Genomic DNA, 20031 nt, shown 5'->3' with positions numbered 1-20031 from the left:
TCATATTGACTCTTGGAGTTGTTAAGTAAGAAATACTGCAGTAGTGAGGAACATGTGGAAGCTTCCAAAGCTGCTCCTCACCACAGCAAAATGAGTAAATCAGAAAAACAATGCTGAACTACAGAAGGAATGGAGGAAATTAACAAAACTCTCAAAGACTTTAATATTGTTGTAGCCCCTGTCATATTTTGCTGGCTCTGACAAAAATCAAATGGAACATGGCAGGAGATACTGTAGCTACAGTATTCAATGTGTTCTTTTTGTTAGAGCAGATTAAAACAACCTCCAGAACTTGATCTGGAAAATGTGAGGGTTTTTGCCGTACCTATAGGAAGGAGAACTAGATGCACTCTGCATTCCCGTGGGATGAACAAGTTTATGTTTACGGTCTTGCCCCAGCCTAGGTAAGTTCTTACACCTGAGGGACCTGGATTTTATGGACATTCTGTAAAACACTACCCTGATTCACCATATGATTATCAGATGAGACCAGATGAGAGATATGGGGTATGTTGGAGGTCTTGGCAATTGCACACTCTATACACCTTAGCAAGTGGCTGATAAAACTTATAAAGATTCAGGGGTATTCTGATTCTGGGCAAGATGGAGTAGACACATTTTCTCTATTCCTCCCACTAAAATCTCTAGGCATTGTATATATACATACATAAAACAAACATAAGAAGATCCTAAAAGGTGGAGAAAAGGATGCAGACCAGGTAGGAAACTCAGGATTCAAGGAACCATACGGCAGTAAGTTCCCTGGTTTTGTTTGTTTTGCCTCATATTCTAGACTGAATACTGGAGAAGCCAGAAACACAAATGAATACAAAGGACAACAATAAAAACTGCATGGTTTCCTGTATTTGGCTTTTGGTCAAGTGGATAGGCTGCCTGCTGTGCATGAGGCCTAGTGGCTGTGGAACTGGGCAGAGAGGGAAGCAAGGTTGGAGATTAAGTAGGATTCAGAAGATAACATGATAATCAATAAGTTTTAATTGCATTATTTATGATTTGGTCTTACTGCTATCTCCTATGCAGACATTAATAATCAGTGGTGCTAGATTAATCATTAGGTAAGCTTTCTAGGAATACATACATTCTATGTTGTTTGAGCAATAGCAAAAATTCACTTTCCTCAACTTTATAAATTAAAAGTTAGTCAGCCAACTTGAAAAATAAGCGAATTAGAATCCCAAAGTGGACTATTCTGTCCCATTTACTAATTGAGATGAATTATTTATTAGTAAGTTGAATTTAATTCGTTTGAAGTCCACACAGTGAATCAACCATATGCAATGTTCTTAAGGTTTTTATTTTTTATTGATAATTGAGTTACTTGAATGGCAGATAAGTCAATTAGTAGAAAAATGGAGACATTGTGAAACTAACAAGTACTTAAATTAAGAAATGTTGAAACCCGTGAGAAGTCAATGAGGAAAGGAACAAAACTGAGGACACATTCTGGCTTGTTGAAGAGACGGGTGCGGTGTGCACCGGCTGCTAAACGGAAGAGGAGCGTAACAGTGCAGACGTCTATTTGCAGGAATTTCTCAAGGCTTCCTTGTTCAGTGTTCCTTATTCAGAGAGCACAGCGAGAATATTCTGTCTTCAGGCGGCGGGAGATCTGGAAGAGCCCTGGAGGCTCCCAAGGACCAGGCTTGAGAGCCCCACCCACCACCTCTGCTCCTTGGATGCCTGATTCTGACTCTCATTGCAGATGCCGGCACCCAAAGGAGACGGGGTGACAGCTGGCTAGGGCTTGAACTCACTGTGTCAGACAAAAGCGCTCTGAACGCACGGGGCTCCTTCACTGTTCATTGCAACAAGTTCAGAATTCCACTTTCATGGCACGTAACACCGGGATCACATATAACCCTAAAGTACCTTTATTTGTTCTATAATTTAATAGTATACCTATAAAATAATTACATTATACTTACAGCTTTTCTTCATTTATAAAGAGAACAAAAAAACCAATTAAATACAATTTGAGCCATCAGAAGGTAAACTTTGTCCACACAACAGCCTCCAGAGGGAGCCTCACACTGCAGCATACCATATTGCTCTCATTGCTACACCCACGGCTGGGTTTAACAGAGAGTGTGCTCATGTTTGCATTCTGCAAATTCTCAGCTTCGTCTTCCCCCTATCTGGGTGGGTTCTGTGTTAGTAACATGATAGGGGCTGGCTTTGCAGTTGGGGCAGACACTCCCCTCCACTCCCCTCCTACTGCACCCCCTTAGCCTCCAGTCTGATCACGTGTCACGTGATCACACTGCCTCCCTCGCAGTGCTCCTGCTGCGCATTCTGCCACGGAGTCTGACTTGGGGTTTTCCGCTAAATGCAAAAATCAATTCTGCCCTTGGACACCCTCTCTACTTTTTCTCTCCATTCCCAGGTTCCAGCCCTTCAAGATTTCTTATTTCTGCCTCCTTGTTTCAGGCTGTGTTTACCCATTTACGAGGCCAAGCGCTTTCCAACAGCACAGGCTGCTCGGGTCTCATGGTGTTACAGAAGGGACAGGAAAGAGCCTTGCAGTGCAGAGACCTGAAATAGATCCACCAACACACTCATGCCCAATCGTGCTCTCTGGGTGAGTGTCTCTAGATCTACTGCCACTGCCTAGTGTCAGGAAGCTTCAGTCCCCAGAGACGCTGGGAGAGGGTCTCTCTCACATACTAGGGAACTGCTCCCTTGGCAGGAGCTCCCTTGGCTAGGGAGACACCAGGGAAAAGTTTGCAAAGCATGCTGACTCCCAGCAGGGGCATCTCGGTCACATTAGTCAGATTCCATACACACTACTCACAGGGAAGACTTCCTAGGACATTTTAGCAAAGGGACCCAAAGAAAGTATCATTTTGCTGGAAAATAAACTATCTCTACTTTTTTATATCAAGAGTCCACAACACGGAAACTTCAACAATCCCTTATTAAAGTGAAAGGGACCTTGGTACAGTCTATACTTTGAAAAGGAAGAGAGTTGTTTTCTGCAGGACAGTTCAACTAGATTGCTATTCTACATATTATAGTCCACCCTTCCTCCTATACCACAAAGTGACCTGACTCCTTATATTGTTAAATATCTCTTTCTTTTAACAGGATTTTTTTTTTTTTTTGCTTAGTGTCATGGCAGTGAAAATAGCAGGCCTTCTCACCCCGCATGGGCAGGCTTTTGAGTTTTGGGTTAAAACGACTCCCCTCCCGACACCCATCTGTCCCAACCCGATTTCTACATTGTGCTGCAATGCTTTAGTAGCTTCCGTGACGTAATATTCAAAGTCAAATCCGATTCCTCCCATCTCCCTGCCCAATCTAAAATAGGTGCATGGCAGTGAACTGCTGACCAGGCATTATTTCTGAGTTAAAAACATCTCTGGGTAGATCATCACCTGCTGTTCTCCTTACTCAGAATTGTGCTGCAAAGCCAGAGGCAAAACATGTGAAACAATATATGGATAGGTCTATAATACTTTTTTTTTTAAACAACTCTTTACAATATAGGTCAATTATAAAACCAGCGTTAATACATAGACTTTTGTGCGTGATAATATTCTAACTGCAGCGGTAATAGCATGCACACCAGAGTTCGTCTTCAGTCCACAAAGGGGTTGGGGGGGACAGTGAGGAAGAAGGGGTGATGGTGGCTCAGGGTGGGGGAGGGTGTGGCCTGCTGTGAGCAAGGTCCCCAGGGAAGGCCACTTCGGGATCCAAGTGGCTCAAGTTGTCTTCTTGGTATCAGGTTTGCGAAGAGACCCCCTGTCCATGGACATCTTCATGTGACTTGTCCACAGCCGCGTGACAGTGGAGGCCCAGGGCAGCCTCCGGATCACAGAGGGAGCGCGCCCAGCCCAGCCAGAGGTCCAGGGACCCGCAGGAGAGGTCTGGGGACAGCTCAGCAGAGTGACGCATCCTTCGCCCTCCGCGGGAGGGGGCGGGCCGTTGTGTCGGGGGAGGCCAGGGAACTACTCGCTTTTCCACACGGTGGAAACACCACTGCCGGACTGGCAGCGCATCACCTGCAAGGTCACTCCCACCGCTGGGTGGCGGGTGGCGGTGGTTTTCCAGCCTTTTCCTTCGGGCCTGATCCACAACCCGGTTCCGGAGGCTCTGGTGGGGCCGGGGTCGGTCAGGGACACATCGGCAAAGCTCCACTTGCGGTGGGTCCACGTGCTGGACAAGGACACCGTCAGCCCCAAGAGACGTGCTTGCCGCTGCGGGGGTGGGGACACCAGGCAGCGCGTGAGTGGGCTCGGAGGACAGGGACGGGGACGGGGACGGGGGCGGCGCGACCTGCGGCGGGGGCGCGTGCAGAGTGGCCTGCGCCCTCGGGGACGCTCACTGCTTGGACGAGTCGCTCGGGTTCACGGGCACGCACCTGCGCTGCTTCACCTTCTGGAGTTTTCTGAGTCGGAAGGGCGGGTCCAGGCCGGGGCACTCAGCTCCGCGAGGACGGAGGTGACGCGCTGGGGCCGGCAGAAGGCGCAGGACGGGAAGGACTCCTCCTCCTCCTCCTCCTCCTCCTCCTCCTCCTCCTCCTCCTCCTCCTCCTCCTCCACGTGCCGCGGGATGTTAGGAGTCGCCCTGGCCCGGCAGAGGGGGGGAGGACGGCGGCTGCCCCAGCCCTGCTTGCCACCGCCTGCCGCAGTGGCTGCATCCTGCACCAGTCACTCTTGAGGTACTTGCTCTCGGTGACCACCAGGGCCTCCTGGCTGGAGGCCAGCACCTCCTGATCCGGTGCTGCCATCGCTCCGAGTTGTCGCTGCTGCCGTCCTTGGAAGGAGAGGGGATGGCGCCCGCCGGCCGGTTCTCCCGGGCTCCCGCCACCCTCGCCAGCACGGCCACCAGGAACAAGGACAGGAGAAGCCTCCGAACATCCTGCAACGAGAAGAATAGTCAGAGGGGTTGGTTGGAATGGACGATGGAGTGCGCGATCCGCGGTTTTCCTTTTAGTGCTGTAGAGTTGTTTTATTTCGAGAAGAGACAGGCGGGGCGGGGCTGACTACTGGTTGCCCAGCGGCAGGTGGAGGCGAGAAGTGACTAAATAGTACATTTGTGTACTGCTGTTGATGGCACCCAGAAAATGCCCCAAGACAAGGAGAGGGACAAAATGGTCAGCAAGTAATTTATAATACAGTTAGGAAACACACACATGTTGAACAATCACAGAATTGCAAAGCAAATGCTGTCAAGAGATAGCTCGAGCCAGTTTGCAGAAGTACCAATAATAGTTAATAACCAACATTTACTGTGTTTTAGTATGTTCTAGGTGATAGATATTTCATTTGATCCTAAAAACAGCCTGAAGTGGGAGGTGGTATTATTATCCTTACTCTATAATGAAGGAAACTGAGGCCCACAGAGGTTGAGTTATTTGCCCAAGGTCACACGACCACTGAGCAATGGCCCAGGATTTAAAGCCAGGCATCTACCTCCGGAGCCATCAAAATTAACCACTAGACATGGATATGATTAGAAAAATTAATAAGTAAAAAGTAGAAGGAAGGTGGGTGTGGTTCGCAAGTTTCTTAAAGACGAGTATTCAAGCTAGAAATGGACACAGACTAGGAAAATTGTTGCGTCTCTGCTTAGCATGACTTATAAGTAATATATAACATTTAGCACGGGACATCTGCACACAGATATTCAAATCATTCAAATGAGTCATAAATTAGATTCTCATAGTGAAAACCAATTCCTGGTAGTGAACAGAGACATTTTCCAGGTTGCATTAAAACTGTCTGATGCCAATGCAAAGCTTGCTTACAGGAATGTATTATATTTTCAGTCTTTGTGTTAGGACACTATCACACAAGTTCAACGGGGATGGGAATCGCAGAGCAATGAGTCTTACTCTGTCTGAAATGTGTCTTGTAGGAGGCAAACCGAAGTCTGACTAAAGGGAAAGATGGACTTGTAAGTTTAATTCCCACTTTCAATGTTTGTAGTTTCTTGAGTGGCCTCAAGGCACACTAGCAGTTACCCAGCAACAGAGATGACAACCGTCTCGTCTCACAGCTGTAGCTCCCGACACAGCTGTTGTCATCAGCATCGTCTTCATGTTTATTCACTCCCTCTCTGTGTATTTACCACTTACAGAGCTGAATAAACTCCCATTCCTTTTACATGCACCCCCTAAAGTGGACATGCAACAATAATCTCCCTATATGTCACTATATAGTTATAATAGTGAATATTAGTTATAATATTATATTAATCAGCCCAAAGTATAGAGAATGACTAAAATTTAATATTAAGCATGTTGAATTCCTCAAATTGTTAATAAATGTCATAAATTTATCCATGCTAATGTTAGTAGCACATATTTATTAGTTCTCAAAGCACATCAGACACTGATAGCTTCCCTTCTTGTATGAACCTATTTAATTATCAGAGTTCTATGAAGTAGGTACTACTGTTTTCTGCATTTTATGGATGAGGACTGGTTATGTGATCTTGGCAATGAGAGATTGCCAAGATCATATAACCAGTAGTATGTAAAATACTTAAATCCAGGCATCTTGGCTGTGAAATCTGAGCTGCGGGTGAGCACCGCTGCCTCTTGGCTAAAAACAGCAGCAATGGCCTAGGTTCGCACAGTCGTGGTCCTGCCAGCAACAACATCTGAATCGCCTGCAGTGCTTTAGAATGCAGACTCCAGGGTCCACCCCAAAGCATTCTGAATCAGTAGGTTGGGTGAGATCTGAGATCCGTATTTTTAAGAATTGTCTCAGGTAACTTTGATGAACACCAGTGACCCCAAATGACAGTGAGGGTGCAAAGCAAAAGCATTGGGTCTGCCTGGAGAGGGAACAGGAAGAGCATAGAAAGTGACAACTAAGCGGGTCCCTTAAAATCCTAATGGGATTCCTTAGGATGATGACACTGGCGAAAGCACGGGAGTTAGATCACAGAGATGACAACGGGCAGTTGAGAGCAGAGAGCGGGGACAAAAAGAAAGTTTTTTTTCTCTCTCTCTTTTTTTTTTTTTTAAACAGTTTGTCCAACACAATTATTGCACTTTTAAGGCCTAGTTTTTAGAAGGCTCTTCTCATTCCTCCTTAGTTCCACACACGAGGTGTCATATGAAAATGGCCACGCTTCCAGCTGGCTCGTGGCAAGTGTCGAGTATTGGACACGCTCAGCTTACACAGCTTATTATATTTGCGGAATGACTTGTGATCTCAGTAGCCTCTTAAAAAGAAAGTATTTTGGTTCCATTTTAATGATTTCCAAAATTATTAACATCCTGGGTAAACACAACCAAGAGTTTGCGAGTCCCAGCCAGGAAAGATTGACAGAGTCAGCCGGGTCCTCAAATCCTGGTTCCAGGAACAGCTTCCCACGCGGGGTGGACGGGCTCAGAAATGCGTGCGGCCACTCAGCAGGTCCGCCTCGTCGTCGGAGAGAACGTGCTCAGACTCATTTGGGACCAAAGCTCCTATAGTCAACAGTAGTAGATGCGGCGGTTTAACAACATGCGTCCTTTGAACGCTTTCAAACTTTTCAAAGCATCACCTTTAAAAGTTGTGTCTCCCAGGAACCTAAGAAGAAAAGTAAACCTCCAATTTTCAGGAAAGGGAAGAGAGGCTGCTGAAATCTAGATGACTGGGACCACCTCAGGCTCTTCTATCCTTTCCTGTGTCTCCTTTCTTTCCTCCTTCACACCCAGCAGCAGTAACGTGGCATCTCAGTGTCCAAACAGGCAAACAGGCCAGAGGCGTTCTGCCCTGGTGTCTATGAGGCTGCAGCCTCTTTTCTTCAGGGCGTTAAAGCAATGAAGCCAAGCTCCTCCTCTGCCGGCCCTTGGTGGCGTAGGGTTCCTGGGGGAGAGAACAAACGTGCATGCCTCTGTCTCCAGTTCACCAACTGTCCCTGTGTGCATACGTCACCGGGCCCCTCCAGGACCTGAATTTAGTACTTTAGCATCCTGCTCTGTCCTGAATCACTTTGCTACTCAGAAAAATGGTTGGCGTACAATTAACTTTTCAAGAATGTTGTGACAACTGCCAGGAACGACAGCATGAGGATACTTCATTTTACTCTCACATCTTGTAGTTGGCTTCTAGCAGAAGAAACTCATAAATAAATGCTGTTGGTTTTATGAACCATCCTTCTGGCCTGGCGATGTTGTCACTTGGCAAGGGGTGTCAGGACTGTGAATGCTGATGGCCTGAGCAGACTGGGTTGGCCAAAGCTGGTGGTGCAGAGAGAGAGGCGGTGGAAGTGTTTTTCTCTTAAGTGAACGCCCTTGGGCCTGGCCATGGTGGATACCAGAACAGGGGCTGCAGAGGCCAAAGCAGTCGAGTATCTAGGCAGCTAAAGCATCCCAGGGCCCTTCTATCAGCCCTTCTTAGAAGTGTCAAGACCTGAAGAGGGTTCTGCCAACAGGAGCTTGAGCAATACAGTTTCCTGATTTCTAGGAAAGGCTACAGCAGTGCTGAGTCATCCTTCCTGACAGGTGAACGCAAGTGACCAAAGGCCAAGGGTACAGCTAAGCTGATGAGCTCCCTCCCAGGGTGACCTTACTGAGTTGTAGAAGTCAGGTCAAGGCAGTACGGGGCTATGCAGGAATGGGGATCGGGATGGGGCTGAGACATTTTCTGTGACCTAAGAATTCCCGGGCATCCTTGGAAGGTTGAAGGGAGGCTCCCAGGGCTGAATATTGATAGGCACACCTGGCATAAACTTGCTGTCACCACCAAAGTGAAGAAAGACTCAAACAGAAACCTCCAAAGCAAAATCCCCAACAATGTTAAACTTCAGAGATTATTTTTACGAGTTCTAATACTGCCACAGCCTCCGCTACTAAAGATACTGCATTGATGATTTGGGTTCTTAGACTGGGACAGTAATGGTCTGTCTGCCCAAATAAGTCTCTAGAAAAAGATCCAGATGTTCCCTGGCCCCAGCATCACCCTTGTAGCCTAAGATGGCTTGTCTGCTGAAACCACTTACCTCTAGAAACCGTAAACTGAGGCAAACCATGGCCCATGGATCAAACCCAACCTGAGGTCTGTTTTTGTAAATAAAGCTGTATTGGAACATAGCCACACCCCTTCATTTATGTTTTGTCCAAGGCTGCCTTGTCTCAAAAGCAGAGTGGGTGAGTAGTGGAGACAGTGACCTAACACCTGCAGTCTAAAATATGGACTTTCTGTCCATTTACAGAAAACCAGTGCCAAGTCCTGCTCCAGACTTTTTCTATCTGATTTAGTCATCACCTTCCCTTTACTGCTGGGCTCTTTTGCCAGAACAGGAGCTTTCAATTTTAACATGTATAACTATGAAATATTTCAAATGTAGAGCAAGACAGAGAATATGACACACCCTATGTACTCAACAGCAAGATGAAAACAGTGTTGATAGTTCTCATTTTTATTTTGCAATCTTTCAATTTTGCAAAAAAATAATATAGAGACTGTTAAAATATCATTCTGTTCTCATCGCTTCTCATACCCTCCGTGACATGACCAGCATCCTAAAGTCAGTCTATATCATCCCTGTTGATGTTTTCAGTGTGTACGTTTTGTGTATGACAGTCTGTTTGTATGTGTGTAATTCATTTTTTCCTAAACAGTACCACACTCTTCTTTTGCAACTTTTCTTTTCTTTTTTTTTTTTTTGAGACAGAGTGTCACTCTGTTGCCCGGGCTAGAGTGAGTGCCGTGGCGTCAGCCTAGCTCACAGCAACCTCAAACTCCTGGGCTTAAGCGATCCTACTGCCTCAGCCTCCCGAGTTGCTGGGACTACAGGCATGTGCCATCATGCCCGGCTAATTTTTTTCTATATATATATTTTTAGCTGTCCATATAGTTTCTTTCTATTTTTTTAGTAGAGACGGGGTCTCGCTCTTGCTCAGGCTGGTCTCGAACTCCTGAGCTCACACAATCCGCCCGCCTCGGCCTCCCAAGTGCTAGGATTACAGGCTTGAGCCAGCATGCCCGGCCCTTTTGCAACTTTTCTATCCAAAAAGAATGTGTTTGAGATCATCTGCACATGGATATTTGTAGGAGTCTCTACTCTCCACTGCTGAATATGAAACACAGTCAATCCATTCATCTTCCTGAGGAACAGTTGGGTTCCTTCTACTTTTTCACTATTGCTAATAGGCCTGCACTGAATATTTCTGTATGTGTTTATTTATGTCCATCTGTTAAGAGTTATTCTAGAGGAAACACCAAGAAGTGGAAATGCCGGGTCACAGGATCTGTATCACTTGAGCTTGACTAAGTTTTGCCAAGTTGCTTTCCGAGTGCTTGTACCAGCCTCCTCTGCCCTGGGTAACACGTGAGTCCCTGCTACAGCACATACCTCTAACACTCGGTGTTACCAGATTTATTACTCTTTGCCTACCTGAAACATTTGAAATGGCATCTTATGATTATTTTAATTCGCGACTCTCTGATTACATGGGGTTGTATATTAAGCTCAAATGCAGCCATCTTGTGACTGAAAAAGAATGATTGCAACTTATTCTGAATGAGAAAAATTAAAATATTAGGAAAGGAAAAATAAGAAGTTCTAACAGTAAATCTGAACTGTCATAAAAAGAATAGGAAGTGGCTCACAATTTCAAAGCAGAGAGATCAGGGGATCCCAAATGACTCAGAAGTTTGAAATCCAAATGGATTCATTGACTTTTCCAAGTGGCATTTTCTGAATGGAACATTGACTATCATTTTGTTCCAGGAGAAGCTTCATTTCATCTGGAAAAATTATATTATTATTATTTTTTTAAAGAATGTTTTCCATTTCCAAAGAAGAAATGATATTATCATTATTTACTTTGACTCTGGATAGCCAGTGTATCATTAGGGAATTTATAATCGAAGTTCTAAGTCTTTGAAGGAATGGTTGGGTTAAGTTCAAGATAGGAAATATAACACTGTGGCAAGATTGTGGCAAAGCCTTAAATTAAATAAGGAAATGGATGGGAAAGGTCTTTGAAAGCTGTGGGTTTACCCACATATAGGTTGTTTCTCTCTAGGTAAAATCCACTGGGGAATTGGAGGGAGAACATGGTTTCTGGGCCCTGAGCTGGCCATGCCGTGACCCTATGTGACTCACTCCCAGGCTTCTCCGGGTTCCCCCATGTAAAATGGTGTTAATGGCACTTGCCACCCGCTGTCTTGTGTTGCTGTCATGAGGAATGTGGCACTGAAATCAAGTCATAATCCAAGAACTCTCTGAGCAAAAAGAACCATGAGTTTTATTTGAAGGGAAGGAAGAAATTATGAGCCACCCATTAAAGATTTTATAGCCGCTGACATTGTTCTCTGCAGCCATTAGGCAGCACCTAACTTTTTTTCAAATAAAGATTTTAGACTGTTGCCCAAGTCACCAATGATACTGCAGGGATTCTGCACTCTCCAGTCCCCTTCCTCCACCTTTCTAGAACAGCACTGTGTGTTCAAGGAAAGCTATGATAGCAGGCTTCCCCTTTCCTGGGAGCAGAGAATAGATTTTCTGTCTATGTATATATAATAGAGAAAATAAATTAGTGAGGCCTGTCTAAATGATTTGTGCAAAATCAAAAACATTCTGCCCATGTACTCCATCAATTTTTCCTGTTCACTCTTACTTCCGGCTACTTCATTGTTCTCATTGTGTGACAGTTCATAGGCATGGTGGCAAAGCCCATAATAAAGTCTGACAAAACTGTGCACTGTCATCCCTTTGTTCTTCCTCTAGAATTCAAGAGAAAATATCTTTTTCCTCTTTCAGTCTCAGTCTTTCAACCTCTTTTCTTGATTTTTCTTTCTCTGTTCTCCTCTTAAAGATGAATCTTCCTCCAGGATTTCTCATAACCCTTCTCATTGCTGGTATTTCTACCAAGAATTCTATTCATGCCTATGACTTCACCTACCAGCACTCTGCTCATGACTCCCAGACCCTATACTCAACTGCCTAGCAAACATTCCCCAAATGTCCTGCAGGCACCCCAAATTCTGTATGTTCCAAATCTCACCATAATTTCCCACACATCTGCTCCTCCTCTGATGGATCCTGTCTCAATGAAGAGTACAACATTTATCCTTTCACCTAAGCCAGAGAGCTGAGAGTTCAGGCAGACTCTGTTAATTTACTACCTGAGAGTCAATATCCCATTTTTCCTTTCCAACAGAACCACAATTTTGTCCAGGTATTGAGTTTCAAGTTCTTCATAGACTTTTCTACACACAATGCAGTTGAAAGTTGGTTGGTCCAACCCAATTGATCATCCTACTCTTCTTGTAAGTGATTGATTCAGGCATGGGCAATAATGCAACTGTGATGTAAGATCCAGTCTCCTGGGAAAGGGTTTTATTCCCCGACAAGAAGAGACACACCAGGAGAAATGGCTGTTCTGGTTTTGATTGTGTTTATGCAAGGATTGTGTTTATGCAAGGATTGGATGACTGAGGCTATGGCAGCCTCCATAAGGGTGGGCACATGGGATGAAAGTCAAATCTTTGCAGGGTAGACCCCAAATGGAAAGCAACTGGGTTCTTGAGTATGTTTTTAAGCCATTGAACTAAGCATTCCTGGAACTGCTTACCCTTGGACTTCATGTTTGTGAGTTAAACTCATTAGTATTTAAAGCACTTTTGTTGAGTTACTGGAGAGTATCCTAGCTTATCTTCTAACATATTAAATCCATCAACAAGACCTCATTGTCTTCCCTGCCTCATTTTTTTTTTTTTTTGGAGACAGAGTCTCCCTCTGTCACCTGGGCTAGAGTGGTGGTGTCGTCATAGCTCACAGCAACCTCAAAATACTGGGCTGAAGTGATCCTCCTGCCTCAGCCTCCAGAGTAGCTGGAACTACAGGCACACACCACCATACCTGGCTAATTTTTTTCTATTTTTTTTTTTTTTATTGTAGTATAGACAGGGTCTCACTCTTGCTCAGGCTGGTCTCGAACTCCTGACCCCCAGTGATCCTCTTGCCTCAGCCTCTCAGAGTGCTAGGATTCTGCAGGCATGAGCCACCACATCTGACCCCTGCCTGAAATGTTTCTCTGACCACTGTTAGTCATTTAGGTTTCATTCCAATGCTGTTTCCTTTGTGAAACCTGCATGTTTCCTCTGCCCCTCACTTTTGCCATCGACATACCTGACTGCCTTGCTGTAGCCAGTGGACGCCGTGTAGCCACTGGGAGCCATGTAGCTCCATGTAGCTCCACATAGGGAGCTGTGTTTGCTCCCTACTGTGGTGTCAGAAATTGGAGGAAGACACCGGTATTCAATCTTTGTTTAAAATGATTTATGGTGGGTCTAGAGAATAGTTTTGAACGTTTATTTTTTTATTTTTATTTTTTTGAGACACAGTCTTGCTCTATTGCTGGGGCTAGAGTGCCGTGGCATCAGCCTAGCTCATGGCAACCTCAAACTCCTGGGCTCAAGCCATCCTCCTGCCTCAGCCTCCCAAGTAGCTGGGACTACAGGCATGTGCCACCATGCCCGGCTAATTTTTTCTATATGTTTTTTAGTTGTCTGGTTAATTTCTTTCTATTTTTAGTAGAGACGGGGTCTCGCTCTTGCTCAGGCTGGTCTTGAACTCCTGACCTCGAGTGATCCTCCTGCCTTGGCCTCCCAGAGTGCTAGGATTACAGGCATGAGCCACCGTGCCCGGCCTAGTTTTGAATGTTTATTAAGGTATGAATGAATGAAAGACTGGATGATTGAATATGTTTTACCTACACTGGCAGAGATGTGATTTTTTTTTTATTTTTAAAAACTATCAATAAGAGCTTAAAACTGGGTTAACTTTTCAGTAGGTGTGATACTTTCAGTAGGTGTGAGCCTTTCATCATAATGATTTAATACACATCTAGGCTCAAAATCCGAAGTAAACATAAGGATTAAAAATGGAATATTTGAAAAAATCAAACGAACCATTGCGTATGATTCAGCAACAATAATTTTTGCAGGTCCTTATCTTCCTTCTCTTCCCCAGGTTGTCTGCTCCTCTTTATTTCTTCAACCACCAACTCAATACTCTTTCCTATCTCTCATCTTAACTAGGCCAGCAATTCTCTGTGGTAAATGGTCTTCAAACTAGCATACGTCTAACCCTGGGGGTTACAGACAGGCTTTCCAAGGAGTGTGTGTTCAAGTGTATGTAGTATTAGAGGAATCAGTGTATAAACCCTCAACCTCTGTGTGTTCCTTCGCTTCCAAGAGATCTGCTTGGGAAGGTGCCCACCATGGGACAAACAGGTTCTCCTTTCCTGCTTCGTTCGTGTTCTCTTCTTTCGCTTTACAAAAGAGAGGGGCAGCTGCCATCCCACCCACTCTTATGGGGGTGTACAGCCTGAGATACGACAAAGGCTTTAGGGTGCAAAGCAAAGGGACAATTCTAAGCATTGTTACCCTCACTAAAAAGTAAATGACAAATAAATCTTTTTGCTAGTCAAGTCATTTCTAATAATTTGCTTTAAATCAAAATTGAAAAAGAATCTAATTACATTCACAGGTGATATCTCATCAATGATCTATATGTGATTTTTCACATGTAAGTTTGAAGGATTTTAAGAAATCAAGACATTGCTCTTAGGAAAACACATTTCTATGCCTATAATCCCAGTGCTTTGGAAAGCCAAGGTGGGAGGATCGCTTGAGGTCAGGAGTTCAAGACCAGCCTGGCAACATAGTGAGACCCCTGTCTCTACAAAAAACTGAAAAAAAAAAAAAAAAGGTCAGGTGTGATGACACACACCTGTAGTCCTAAGTATTGGGGAGGCTGAGGCAGAAGGCTTGTTTCAGCCCAGGTGTTTGAGGTTACAGTGAGCATTATCGCACCAGTGCATCCAGTGTGGAAGACAGAGTGAGACCCTGTCCTAAAAAATCAAAGAAAGAAAGAAAGAAAAAAGACAGCACATTTCATTACAATTTACTTATGTGAATACATCTCCTTAGTATATATTACATATGTAATTATATATTAATGTATATAAAATATAATATACTAATAAAATACATTATGTATATTATATAATCATATACACACAGGGAGTAAAGAATTTCTGCTGCACCCTGCCTCTTTCTAGGAATAAGTAGTATTCCTCTATGAAAGCATAAATAACAATAAAATATCTCCATTCATGAGGCATCTTTTTTTTTTTTTTTTTTTTGAGACAGAGTCTCGCTCTGTTGCCCGGGCTAGAGTGAGTGCCGTGGCATCAGCCTAGCTCACAGCAACCTCAAACTCCTGGGCTTAAGCAATCCTACTGTCTCAGCCTCCCGGGTAGCTGGGACTACAGGCATGCGCCATCATGACCGGCTAATTTTTTTTTTCTATATATGTTTTAGTTGGCCAGATAATTTCTTTCTATTTTTAGTAGAGACGGGGTCTGGCTCTTGCTCAGGCTGGCCTAGAACTCCTGACCTTGAGTGATCCACCCACCTTGGCCTCCCAGAGTGCTAGGATTACAGGTGTGAGCCACCGCGCCCAGCCGAGGCATCTTTTTAAGAGAGGAAAATAATTGAAATTTACCTTTTTTGTGTTTAATAATTGTTTATCAACTTTGTGACATACACTTATGCTATTTTGATCAAAAACTGTTGTTCACTCTAATGAGTAATCAATCCCAGGAAACACATAAAGCTGGCCACAGAATTCAAATTAAAATTTACATGCACACTTTTTGTCATAGTAAAGAATGAGGAGAAATAAAAGACTTTCCAGTACAAAACCTACTAGGAAAAACTTCTGTGGTTGGAACTAGTGTGAAATATGAATTTAAGGAGAAAAAGATACAATGTAAAATTTCCTTTAAAGGAATATTTCTACATTTTTTTTAAATGTACAGCAGTGGGCATAAAATAGGCATGGTATTTAGATTCCTCTGGAAACATTAAAAAATGTTGTCACCATTTTATTTTAAAACATCCAGTTTGCAATATTTTTTAAATAATATATCCACTGGAAATTTTAGATGTCAATTGAAAAGTTTGTGAGAGGTCATAGATTTAGAATTAAAAATGTTTGCAGAACAGTCCACTGAAGTATATTAGAGTACATTATTATATTATATTATTATTTGCAAGCATGAGGATTGCATTAATGATGCTGTACAAGAAGAATAAGTCACTCTTGAGTTCTCTGATACATAAAAATTTTATGTCCACATGTAAATGTTATGAAGAAAGACCTCAGGCTTCATTCCTCTCCTAATCACCACTCACTTCTTGAATTCTGCAACCCCTCTTTCCTGACAGTTTTTCAAAACACTCTGTTGGCTAATGGGTCCATAGAGGACTGGAAAGACCCATATTAAGTACTTTAATTGAAACAAGAAGTCTGCTTTGGTCGCTGTTAAGTCTTATGCACCCTACTTTTTTCAAGTTAACTCCTATTGACAACTGATGTAGAATTCAGACAAATTAGAGGGCAAATTCAAGGCTCTCGACCAAGGAAAACAAACATAATCAGAGAAAACCAGGAGACTTAAAACATGCCAGTGGATATGGAGTTATGGAAAAAGTGAAGAAAAAGTGTTGAAAACATATTAAAAATGAAAACCAATACCAAAACCATTCTCCATTTATGGGCCTGTAACAGGCAGCAGTTTTATTAAAGTTGTGTGCATGAATCGACCCATTCATTCATTCATTCTACATGTTCCATGCATTTTCCTGGGGGTTGAGATACAAAGAGGAATAAGATGTTGATTTCATTCATAAATAAACAGAAAGGGACAATAACCCTGATTATAGGAAAATAGTTAATTGCTCTTTGAGTAACCCATGAAAGAAATGGTGTGGGTCTGAGCTAAGGGGTGGTGGGAATAGAAATGAATGCAACATTTTAGATATTTGGGCTTTAATGTGTTGAAATAATTGTATGGACACAGGATGTGAAATGGGGAGAAATCTAGGTACCTGCTTCAGGCAACTGGGTGACGGGTCTGGGGCTGGTTTTCACCAGCTTAGGGAAGATCAGAGGAAGAGCTGGTTGTTGGGGACAGGCAGTTTCTATGGCACAAGGAAAGAAAGACGTCTTGGAGACAGCTGTGTGGCGTAATAAGATCAGTCAGTGTTTGGGTAAGAAAAGTGTGTGAGTGAAACTCTGAGGACCACCAGCTTCTCAAGGGAGAAAGGAAAGGAAACTGACAAAGGCAGACAAGGAAAAGCAGGAACAGCAAAGGCTGGAAGAAGGCAGGTGGGGTAAAGACAGGAAAGTCTTTACTGCATGGATAGGAGTCACCTTGGGGGAAGAATCTCCCCTGGGTGGGGGTGAGTGGGAACAAGAAGACAGTGAGGGAGAAGTGAAGATACTGTGTACTAAATCCTGTTTGTTATGCTTTAAACCATTGCTTATAAACTGTAATTCATCTAGCCTTCCAAATATTTAAGGATCTGCTGAGTGAAGTAAATGGAATCATGAGGAGAGGATAAAATGTATTTTCTGAACTTCAATATCAGGAGCCCAAAATACCCTGAAAAGCTAAACGTAATGAGGCACGTACCAAGCTGGTGCCTGGGTTTGAGGCTCCCTCTACTTTTTCCAAGATTTCCCTTGTTTGTCAGATAATTAATCTTTTCCCAAAATACCTAACTTACTACTCCTCTGTGATGGAAAATTCCATCAGGGTAGAGACCAAGTCTGTTTTGTTCATCACCATTTCCCTGGAACTCAGCACAGACCCCAGCACATAGTAGATGACCAATAAATAGTTATTGAATAAATGAAAGAATATCTAATGTTTCAGAGAAATGACAGAAGCTATATTTGAGAAGGGGAAAGCCTGGGAGATTAGAGGAATCATTCCTTTGCCTTTTATTTGGGAAATAAAGAAAATTTAAGTGTACCATTCATCCAGCAAATATTTACTGAGTGCACATGTGATCGTAATGTTGGGTGTCCATTCTGCCTTTTATAACTCCGTTTAGGTCTTTCCTTGGATCAGCCTAACTGCACAAGGATTGGCACATTTTCCCATAGAGTGAGTTCTAGTAATAATATCTATTATTTGTATGCAACACAAATTCAATAAAGGCTTTCTTTTTCTTTTATTAATATAAGCAGACCTCAACCTTCCTTATAGACAAGACACACCTGGGAACTTGTTAAAAATGCAGAACCCAGGTCCACACACCGTGGAAATTCATATACTCAAGATCTGAGCTGGAACATGAGAAATGACATGTTTAGCAAGCACCCCATACTCTAAAAAACAAAGCCTAAATTATTTGTCTAGAATATAATTATCTAGGCTCTGGTCCATTGCCCAGGGCACACTTCATTAATTATATCCTCATTAATAAGGACCAGAGACTAATGCAGTCATATGTAGCAATCAGCGTTAACGTTAATTGAAATTTAGATCTGATGTCTCTCCTTTCTTTGAGCAGTTTTCCCATGTTTAGCATAGAGGACTTCATTAATGATTTGTGACAGGAAGATGTGAGGGAGATGATTTGCAAGTAATTGTGACGTGTGTTTCCACTTAGGATGCCTTTCTTCCCAAGCCTGCGCGCTGTGGCTTCCGAGCTCTGTGGACGGCATTGCAGGGAGAGGGCCCCAGCTCACTGCGACTCAGCCATAGCGAAGGTTGACATTCACTTCTGTGCAGTGATAAGTCTGCCCAGGAACCTGCTCATTTGATTCTCATGACCTCTTTGCACCCTCTCCTTTCCAATTTTCCACGAAGTTTGGATCTCTTTCAGTCAATGTGCATTGAGCAGGAGGTTGAAAAGTTGAAGAGAATCTACAGGCAGTATCTATTATGGCGGAAGGGGTCATAGAAGGAATTCTGCATGTTCGACATAAAGAAAATTATATGTATTTGGTGGAAGTCCCGGGGATGGGAAGGATGCAGTGTCAAGGGACCACGATTCCTCAGAGTTGCAGCCAAATATTTGAAGGGCTGTCATGTGGAAGCCACAGTTAAGCCCCCCTGGGCTACTCCAGAGCCAAGCTAGGGCCAACGAACAGACAGGCAGGGAGAAGTATTCTTACTCAATATGTGAATTTTTAAAAATAACAACTATAGCCCTTTAAAAGGCGAATGGTTAATTTTCCTGACTTTTATACAGATTCTAGTTATCAGCCCTTTATTGGATGTGTAGCATGGAAATATTTTCTCCCATTATGTAGGTTGTCTATTTGCTTTAATGATTGTTTCTTTCCTTGGCTGTGCAGAAGCTTTTTAATTTGATCAGGTCGCACTTAGTTATTTTTGTTGTTGCTGTGATTGTCTTTGGGGTCTTGTTCATACATTCTTTGTGTAGGCCGATATATAAAAGAGTGTTTCCAATATTTTCTTCTAAAATTCTTTGTGGTTTCATGTCTTAGGTTTAAGCTTGCTACCGATCATGAGTTGATTTTTGTGAGAGGTAAGATCCTGTTTCAGTCTTCTACATGTGGCTATCCAGTTTTCCCAGCACCATTTATTGAATAGGGATTCTTTTCCCCAATGTATGTTTTTGTCTGCTTTGTCAAAGGTCAGACTGCTATATGAGGATGATTTCATATCTTGGGATTAAAAAGTGGGCAAAGGACATAAACAGAAACTATTCAAAAGAAGACAGACTAATGGCCAACAAACATATGAAAAATTGCTTAACATCTCTAATCATCAGGGAAATGCAAATCAAAACCACAATGAGATATCACTTAACTCCAATGAGAATGACTTTTATCAAAAAGTCCCAAAACAACAAATGTTGGCCTGGATGCAGGGAGATAGGAACACTCATACACTGCTGGTGGGACAGCAAACTAGTGCAACCTCTGTGGAAAGCAATATGGAGACACCTCAAAAAAACAAAAGTAGAACTATTAATACTATTTAATCCAACAATCCCACTACTGGTATTTACTCAAAGGAAGAAAAGACATTCTATAATAAAGACATCTACACCTAAATGTTTATAGCTGCACAATTCACAATTGCAAAGATGTGGAAACAATCCAAGTGCCCACCAATACATGAGTGGATTAATAAAATGTGGTCTATGTATACCATGGAGTACTACTCAGCCATAAAAAATGATGAACTACCTACTCTATTATCATGGATGGAGCTGGAGGAGATTCTTC

The 20031-nt window shown here is 43.2% G+C and overlaps 1 pseudogene; it reads right to left on the bottom strand.

Moving 5' to 3' along the window:
- Positions 1 to 4338: 4338 nt before the first annotated feature.
- On the bottom strand, positions 4339 to 4896 carry LOC123640625 (annotated as a pseudogene).
- Positions 4897 to 20031: the final 15135 nt, after the last annotated feature.

Source organism: Lemur catta, chromosome 6, assembly GCF_020740605.2.
Source record: "Lemur catta isolate mLemCat1 chromosome 6, mLemCat1.pri, whole genome shotgun sequence".
In the NCBI taxonomy this organism is placed as follows: Eukaryota; Metazoa; Chordata; class Mammalia; order Primates; family Lemuridae; genus Lemur; species Lemur catta.
This window is presented reverse-complemented; position numbering and strand designations above follow the sequence as displayed.